At 31.8% G+C, this 7,543-nt stretch overlaps 1 non-coding gene across 1 annotated transcript; it reads right to left on the reverse strand.

The window, feature by feature from the left end:
- Positions 1 to 1,242: 1,242 nt before the first annotated feature.
- LOC123824833 lies at positions 1,243 to 1,368 on the reverse strand. Its single transcript, XR_006786770.1, has one exon. It is a non-coding gene; the product is annotated as a small nucleolar RNA SNORA77 (small nucleolar RNA).
- Positions 1,369 to 7,543: the final 6,175 nt, after the last annotated feature.

The raw sequence follows: 7,543 nt of genomic DNA on the forward strand, positions 1-7,543 counted from the left end.
AGCCAAAATGGCTAACATTCAGGAATACATTTTTAATGGTGCACAGATTTAGTCATGGTCATAAGGAGTAAAGACCTAAGAATAAGATGACATGTGTTCTGAAATATTATGTAGTTCTGATTGGTCTGTCAATTATATTATAAGCTGAGCTTTTCCTAACACAGAACTTGTATAATAAAATAATATTTCCATATCATTAAAAATTAAAATCCCAACAAATTATATTGCATGAGTCTGAATAGTTAATACTCAGTGTCATAAATATATTCAGGTGTTTATCCAAAGTTTCAGGTGAGTTAAACATGAACACTACCAATCTCTATCTAAATGATGTTCAGTGTATTTAAGGGATGTGACTATACACACATAAATTTAAAATTAAACATGTCTCTTTAAGTCATGAAAAGTTATCTAAAGATTAAAAATCAAAAATTCAGCTTTGGTATTAGGAGTCTTCTTAGAATAGATAAAATTTGATTAAAAAATTGACAGGTAGAGAAGAGAAACAAACAGATAAGGCAGTTGTATTAGGTCTCTGAATCATGATAAGACTGAGGTTTAATGGAAAAGAGTTAATCAAAACACAGAAAAAGTAAGACTAGAAGGCCATGTACACATAAATGAAAATATCAGGAATTCATATTTAATTTAATTTCATAGGTTATCTGTCCACATGAGTAATTAATTTTGTTGAAATTCAGTTATTTATATATAAAGCCCCTTGTAAAATATAGAACAATAAAAACACACCTAAAACTAGAGAAAGGCAAAATTTTTAAAAAAGGAAAACAACTCTGCAGCAGAGGATTTATTGCTTCTCTTCAGCTTTCTCCTTGGTCTCATCTTTGAACCCCTTGCTCTCCTCTTTCACCCAAAGAGCTTCTAGTTTTTCAGCCACCTTCTTGGTAGTATCACTTTTTGCCAGGCTCTGCCTAGTACAAACCTGGAATACATTCTCCATAGAACAGGCTTCTGTTCTACCTATGCCTTCAGAGTCACCCACATAAATTCACATTCATGCATGGGACCTCTATCAGTCTGCTCAGTTACATCCGGCCACTTGCTATGGCAGCCATAACAGGCCCTGAGTAAACAGCAGACCATGAGGACCTCTCCAGGCCCATTCACCCTCTATAGGTCTCTAGGCAGATATCGTCCTTTGACTCCTGCCCAAGTGCTATGAGCATAACCCAGTGAACGTGTATTAGGAGCCTGGATGGCCAGCTCACTCCCTAAAAAGGATCCTGCATCCCCAGACAGCTGTATCACCCTTGACAGGTCAAGGTAGTTATAGAACCCCAAAGTGTTTCTGTAGCAGACAGAAAATGCACCCACCTGTGACTGCAGTTAGGTACAAAGTGAGTCAGCATTAAGAAAAATTTTATACTGGAAAAGGTAATCATAAATGGCTTATTATAATTATTTTTTTACTTGGAATGTTGGAACATTTGATTATTGCTATTATCATTATTATTACTACATTATTCATGGCAAGGGACAAATCTGCTTTTCGGTAGATATGAAACTTATGTGACTTATGACATGTCCTTTTGGTTTTTCTTCCTCTGAGCACATCTCAGGGTCAAAAGTAGACTTTATATGTATTTTTTCCCTATGAGCAACTGATATTTTATGAAGCTCTTTGTTGTGAACCTAATTTGTTTATCATTTAAATTTATTGAGATTTTTTCCTTGAGCACAGACTTTTCAAAGAATGTGGAATCTTCAAAGGTTGACAGATGTAACTCTCATTGATGAGGGAAACAACACAAACAGATTGGCTGACAATCTTCAGCAAATTTAACAAGGGAATCTGGTGAAAGTGAAAAGCAGGTTTATCTTTATAAAAAATGGAAGTGGCAGGTTCATTAGCCCTGCTTCTTTTGATTTAAACCATAAAATTAAACAAATTACAATGCAAAACTATTATATAAGCTTCACTTGGTTTAGCAAAAATCAGTACATTTGGTTAAAAGAGCAGATGGTGACACTGTGATTGTGGACAGAACTCTCCAAACCTAATTGGGAATGCTCCAGGAGGGAAAAAAGAGACAGGTGCAATATACAGCTACCAAAATTTATATTTCTCTCTAGGTAGCCATCATGCACATCTGTTCTTAGATATCAAGAAAAAGACATGATTTCTTTAGCTTCTTTATTAGCAAGTTCATCAACTGCTTTGGAGATTGAGAAGGGATATTATGAGAAATGTGTTTGAGTTTGATGGTTTCTTAATTTATGCCAACTTCAACCAAAAATAAAGCATAATATAATTAAAATTATAATATTTCAGAGACAGTTCCACCATCAGAAATCTGAGGGAGTATAAAACATGTAAAAGCATATTTGAGGGAATATAAGAACTATTTGGGGCAATAGTGAAAACATCAATAATTTGCATCATAAATTGCTTATGTGGTTCATAAAAAGCCTCTGCTAGGCATATTCAGATTTTAGCACTAAATTTTATCATTATGTCTACAAAAAATTACATGATTTTATGTTGGGATGGGTCAGTCAAATAATTTTACAGCTGAGTAAACCAAGCCTCAAGAATTAATGGTTTTCAAATGTCATGTAGCTTATGAGAGAAAAATTGAGTACTTAAAATGTGTCAGTATCAGCAAGATTTTGCATGTTACTGCCATAATTTCTGATTCTGTCTGGCTTAAAGAGTTGAGATAGTTATTATCTTAAATTACAAAAAAAGCTTTAGAGAGGGAGGCAGAGAATGCAAGAGTGGTTAATCCAGCAGCTTCAGTGTCATCAAAGATCAAGATACTTTCCATATCTCTATATTGTGTCATCTTAAATGGGACAGCTTGGCCCTCAGGATGGTTCCCCTCATGGTCACAAGATATCTGAGTGATAGGAAGCCTCTGCAGAAACTGGATGCATTGGACCATACAGTGGAATATAGAAAATTCTTTTTGGCTAGTACTAAAGCCATACCTTTTAGTCCAGTTGGGACAACTTAGTCACTATATCCATCTTTGAAAAAATAAAAGTCAACAAAATGCTAAGTAGAATAAAAATAATAAAACATTCAACAGGTATATATTATGTGCCAAACTCATGTGTGTGTATATATAATATTTTATATGCATTTAACATATAGGAATATCTATGTACTCATGTGGAATGGAAACTATTTAGACAACAAAGAACATTGACTATAGTCTCTAAAATCCTAGTATCCTATACCATCTGATGATGTGTTTAAAAACATAGACTGAAGGGAAAAAATTCAGTAGTAATTATTTTGTTATTGTTGTGTTTTAATAAGAATAAGCTATAGAATATTCCATTTGGTAAAGATCTTAAAGTTAATTTACTGAAAACAGCAATCCCATTTTTTGTTTAAAAATCTATCACCTCATACTTGTCAGAATGGTTATCATCAATAAATCAAAAAATGTGGGTGATGATGTGGAGAAAATGGAATCATCATGTATTCCTAATGGGAATGCACATTGGTACAGACATTGTGGAAAACTGTGGAATTACCTAAAAAAAAATGGAACTTCTGGGAATATTTCCACTTCTAAGAATATGTCCTAAGAAATCCAAAACACTAATTCAAAAGAATACATGCACCCCTATATCCACTGTAGCACTAATTAGAGTAGCCAAGATCTGGAAGCAGCCTGTCAATAGGTAAAAATGCTGTGGAACATTTACAAAATAAAATATCACTTGGATGTGAAAAAAAAAGAAATCTTTTCTTTTGCAACAGTTTGAATGGACTTGGAGAGTATTATGCTAAGTGAAATAAACCAAGGCAAAGAAAGAGAATTACCATACATTTTACTTATGTATGGAATCTAATGGACAAAATAAAATTAATGGACAAAATAGAAACAGATCATAGATACAAGGAACAGAATGGCAGCTGTCAGAAGGAAGAGGGGTTGGGGACCTGGGTGAAAAAGATGAAGGGATTAAGCAAACAAAGAAGCAAACCAAGAAACAGACAAACAACAATAGTGGGGTGATTACCAGAAGGAAAGGGGAATGACAGGAAGAAAAAGAGTAAAAGGGGGTAAATGGTGATGAAAGGAGACCTATCTTGGGGTGATAAGGACATAATGCAATATAGAGATGATGTAATATAGAATTATGCACCTGACACCTATATCAATTTATTAACCATTTTCACTCTAATAAATTCAATAATTTTTTTAAAAAATCTATCCCATTCTTCAAAGTGAATAAACATAATTTAAACAGACTCAGACACAGAGCAAACTGGTGGTTGCCAGAATGGAGGAGTATTGGGGAGCTGGATAAGAGAGGTGGAGGTATGGAGTTGTATAAATAGGTAGTTGAAAAATAATCATGGGGGTGTAAGTAAAACATAGGGAATATAGTCAATAATATTGTGATAACTATGTATGGTACCAGCTGGGTACTAGAAATACTGAGGGGAACATTATGTAAAGTATATGATTGTCTAACCACTCAGCTGTACACCTAAAACCAACACAAAGTTAAATTCAAGAAAGAAAAAAATGAAAAAAAGGTGACTAGTTTAAATGATTTTATATTATGTATCATAAATAAAACAAGGTTATTTATATAATAAATATAATATAATATAAAAAGAACAAGTTTTGTGACAAAAACTTATTGTCTGGCAAGCCAATCTGTTATTTCAATAAAGGCCTATGAATAAGATATTGATGCAGTTTATATAACCACCAGCAGCAGTGTTTCTCCCACTCTCTGACATCAACGTATTTAAATGTTATGATATTACTGTTCCTATTTCTAAAAGATATGAAAATGTGAAGCTGCATCATACTTTTCATGTTTATAAATCATTTCCTTTATTTTTGCTCTAGGTGTGAGACTGATCCCCACAGGCATTTTAAAAAAATATATTAATTGAAGTATAATCATGAATTTTCACAAATTTAACACAAATTTTACACATTAGCATCCAGATCAGGAAAGCAAAACATTAATATTAGCCCAAATATCAATAATTACATTGGTTTTGGAATTGAAACAATATTGCTCATAGTGTCATTAGGGGAGCTCAAACTCCAAATATATTTTGTTCTATAAGTACTTTAAGTTAAACTTCAGCAACAAACTTCATGCAAACCATACTTTTGGAACCCCCAAAAAAACAACTGTATCATGCAAATAATAAACATCTACTTTAGCAAATATTCTATTCCTTACTTGACAACATTAGTCTCCAGAACATTAAGAAAAGAATAGTGATGCACAATATACCTACTATTCTCCCAATTTAAATTTTCAATCTTTATGTTAAAAGATTTAATTTGCAGAGATTAGATGTACACCCACATATCACACTGAGTATATTTTAGCAAGACTGATACTGTTAAACATTAGTGTTTTTCCTGAGACCTTTGCAGAAAATGGAGCCATTTATTCAGTCGACAATGGATAGCTACTTTATTGTGTTAAATAACTTTTTACTCTTTGTTTTAAAACTATTTTTCTTCCAAACCGGAATGATGAATAAAAAAAAAGATTTATTTATTTTCAAAGTTTAAGCATTCAGGAATTACATTCAAACTTTTGTCCAGTTATGTTTTTATCTTTTCACATGCCAGATTCTCCATAGAAAAATAATGCTAAGAATTACACTTTGTTTCCAGATAATAGCAGTGCAAACAATGCAAATAATCAGCCACTGGTTTAGAAAAGTGAACAAAAAAAATCAAATGTTTGACTTTTTTTTACTAAATTTAGCAATAACCCAGTTATTAAGAGGTCATTTTATTTTATGTAGATATAAAGTAGGAATTTTCTAATCAAAGTTGTTGTTCTATAACCCTGTGAAGATGTGTTTAGGGTAAGTATTATTAGTAACCCTTAGTTTGTGTAAATAGTGATTTGAAATAATCATAATGTTCAGGGATCGCTACAAATCATGCCAATAATTGTGACTAAATTAAAATACTAATTTAAATAACATTGTTGTTATTCCCATTCTTCAAAATGGGAAAGCTAAGATGTTTAATTACCTTTTTTAGTGATCTTCCAAGTATGTTTACTTAAAATTTCTTAGCTATGAACTGTTACAAAATTGAATGTTTAACTGTTAATGTAAATGTTGTATTGAAAGTTAATAAACATTAATCATCTAATTCCTATATTCTGACTTCATTCTAAGAGCTTCATGTATTTTATCTCTTTTCACCTGTAAATAGTTACTACTGTTTACTAGGAATAAAATATAAAAAATTGGATGTATTTGTAGTTATACACTATATATATGTGTGTGTGTATATATTTATATACAGCACATACAAATATACATATACATTTATACACATATATAGTCTTCACAAAATAATTTATCTATATTTGTTTAATGTGATTGATGCACTTTAAGGAAAATACATTTACTTACAGTGTATTGATTCCGTGCAACTGAAAAGTACACTTTAAAGAAATTACATTTACTTAGGGTATATTCTGTGGTATAAAACTACAATCTTATTGTATGGTAGGAATTACAAATACAAGTGAATTGTGATTAGTTAAAATGTAGATAAAGACAAGTACAAGTCAGACATTTGAGACATGAAAGAATAGAAAGGAAGGTAAAATTATAACCTACATTAGCACTGGAGGTGTGACATGAGAACTTATAAAAGTATAAATCCAAATAACATATTTAACCTAAAGAATTTTACAAAAATAAATATGTAATAGGAACAAGATTTTCTTTGTGGTAAAATGTTTTTGTTAAATTTATTGGGATGACATTGGATAATAGGATCATATAAGCTTCAAGTGTACATTACTATATATACATGATCTGTATATTGCATTGTGTGCCTGCCATCCGAAGTCAAATCATCTTTCATCACCACATAGTTTGCTCCTTTTACCCTCTACCATCCTTTAACCCTTTTTTTCTCTGTTAACCAAAATACTGTTGTGTGTGTGTCTGAGATTCAGTTTTATATCTCACATCTCAGTGAAATCATATGGTTCTTAGCTTTTTCTGACTGATATATTTTATTTAGCATAATATCCTCAAGTTCCAGCCATGTTGCCTCATATGGTAGTACTTTATCTTTTCTTATGGCTCCATTTTATATATGCACCATATTTTCTTTAAAGAGCTTTCATATATAAATTAAAAGACAGAAAAAATGACTTGTTTGTGTTTTATATTTCTCTTAAATACAGGACCATGTCACTTTGGATCAAGTGAACAACAAAATCTATAAACTAAGATCATAAATAAAATAATAAACTATCTCCAGTTCTTTGGATGGTGTCTGGCAATTGTCAGCAAGATTATTCCAAATATTCTTCTTTTAAACTGTGGTCAGAACACTTAATATGAGTTCTATCCTGCAGCAAATTTCTAAGTGTACAATGCAGTGTTGGTAACCATAGGGACAAAGATGTACAACATATGTCTGTCATCACAGAGCCTAGAATATTAGACAATTTCAAGTTGAAAGATCAAGCCAAACAGAATAAAGTCTACCTTTTAAATCACGCATAAACACTCAGGCCAACACTCTATATACAACTTTCCATT

This window comes from Phyllostomus hastatus, unplaced genomic scaffold (genome assembly GCF_019186645.2).
Source record: "Phyllostomus hastatus isolate PE091 unplaced genomic scaffold, TTU_PhHast_1.1 phas_contig_118, whole genome shotgun sequence".
NCBI classification, from domain to species: Eukaryota; Metazoa; Chordata; class Mammalia; order Chiroptera; family Phyllostomidae; genus Phyllostomus; species Phyllostomus hastatus.